The following is a 2,541-nucleotide window of genomic DNA, read 5'->3' on the forward strand; positions in this document are numbered from 1 at the left end:
ACGAAAAGCAGGCAAGCAAAGCTAAGGTTAAACACTGATACTCTGACAACCATAAAAAAAAATGGCCGAAGGCCCTGAAGTGTAGCTTCAGTCAGCTTATAGAGGCCCTGGAGAGCATCCACTGGCTGCAGGACTCAGACCTCAGCTAATGACATGAAAATCAGGATCAGCAGGAGAGAAGTGTGAAAGCCAGGCGTCAGGACCTGGAAACAGCATGGCTTTACATCGTTTTAAAGGAATGTAGCACAAGGTGGAAGTTTACTTTGTTTTGTAGCTTTTTGCCCCATTTTGCTTTCCTGTTTATTTAAATGAATAATTTGCACACAACTTTTGTTCAAGCTCAGATTTTTAGCACTTAAGTTAAAATCAGTGATGTGTGCCATGATTACTTCAGTGTTTGTGTGATTTGGGGTGTTATTATGAGTAAAACAAGCCACTATTACACAATTTGGCTATTTTCTGTACAAAGCACAGGAACAGGGGACACAGTGAGAGTCAAGTCATCTCACCGAAGGCGTAGTTCATTTCTCCGTCCACGGTCTGAGCTTAAAGCAGTTTGAAACTTTGCAAATTTAACTAAAGCTCTCAACAGACTGTGAACAAATGACATCTGTGGCTGCACGTCCAAAATATCTTTGCACTGTGTTGAGAGACATTCACTGAAGGTGAGCTAAAGCCAAGCTGTACTTTCCAGTAATACCAGTTTGTTCCACAAGATGGTGCAGTGAGTCAGGCAAAATAAAACACACAGTTCTATGCAGAAGTCTTGAACCCAAATTTGAAATATTTCAATATAAACATCATCAGTAAGTACAGAGGAGGAGAGAGCTACAACAGTGAATGTCTACAGCCTTCTGTAAAGCATGGTGGAGGCTCTGTCATTCCGTTCAACCACTGGTGATGGCGATCTTGTCAAAAATGAGCATCAAATTTTGAGCCACCATCGAATCGCAAAAGACTTTATATTACTGCATGGCAGCAGTTCCAAACACACTGTCAAAGCAGTAAAAACATACCTGGAAAGAAAAACCTACAATGAAACACTACCAGTTCTGGATTGGCCTCCCCAAAAGCCCAGACCTCAACATTTATATGCATTTGCATATTTAAAGTAAGCATTGCATCTACTTTCCATAGCAAAACATAAAGAAATGAGGGATGGCTCAACACTTTTGGATAGTACAGTATCGTTTCATCACTGAATTAAATTCTTTAATTATTGTGACCCTTAGCTTTTGTTTAATTTTTCCAATGCAAGAAATGAATACGTTTATATGACTCTTGCACCATACCGATTCATATATTAATGTAAATGCAATTTATTATACTTTACAGAAAATAAGTTCATAATAAGGATTCAGCACCTTTTGCGACGAGTTTCCTCATGCAGACAGTTTTCCAGTCTGTTCTTTCGATGATGTATTATGTTCAGTTCACACCAAACACAAAGCAAAAGCTGTCCCTGAAGTGTTTTTAGAACCCACAGGTGTTTGTCAGCAGGTGAAGGAACTTTAGCTGGACTCAAGGAACTGTAACATATTCTCAGGATTTAATAGGAGGTCCAATTAGTTTGCTTGCTCTTCTCCAACCCCTCTCCTTTTATGTTCTGTCTCTATGTAGATGAAAAGTAAAGCAGAAACATAGAATTTAGCAGGCCTCTAACAGGCCTTTGCAACACAGCTGTGAGCTAATTAAACACACAATAAACACACTTCTTAAGCTCAATGATGAGACTCCAATGACAAAGTTACTTGGTTGGAATTATAAAGGACTTGGTCAGCTGAAGGTAATTAGCTTATTAACTTATTAACATCAACTAGACTTTATGTTATTTTTATTCAGTTCAGTTCAATTCAATTCAATTTTATTTATACAGCGCCAAATCACAACAACAGTTGCCTCAAGGTGCTTTATATTGTAAGGTAGACCCTACAATAATACATACAGAGAACAACCCAACAATCATATGACCCCCTATGACCAAGCACTTCGGCGACAGTGGGAAGGAAAAACTCCCTTTTAACAGGAAGAAACCTCCGGCAGAACCAGGCTCAGGGAGGGGCGGGGCCATCTGCTGTGATCGGTTGGGGTGAGAGAAGGAAGACAGGATAAAAGACATGCTGTGGAAGAGAGACAGAGATTAATAACAACTACGATTTATATGAGAACCTTTATAAATGATTACACAATTAACTGAATCTATGTATTTTTCATATATTTTCTTCTTTCTTGCATATTAGGACCCCTCAGATTCCTCTTGTGACTCATTGGAGGGGCATGAGTAGTTTGAGTACACTATGAATCATGTACTCATGTTAAGTGGTTTAATGTCACCCAGATACCTCTGCAACATGCTACATGAACCCTGATCAGTGAGCATTTTTATTTTGATTAAATATCACAAGTCGTAAAATGCCAGCAGCAGTCATGAGTGCTTTTATTTTGACACAGTACCTCAAACAACAGGTTTAAATGCAGTTTTCTTTACGCTGAGTTCTTATTCACTGTCTTATTCTTTGCATTTTATGCAATTTTGATGTT

Source organism: Haplochromis burtoni, unplaced genomic scaffold (genome assembly GCF_018398535.1).
Source record: "Haplochromis burtoni strain Fernald_Lab_line unplaced genomic scaffold, NCSU_Asbu1 Contig_17, whole genome shotgun sequence".
NCBI lineage: Eukaryota > Metazoa > Chordata > Actinopteri > Cichliformes > Cichlidae > Haplochromis > Haplochromis burtoni.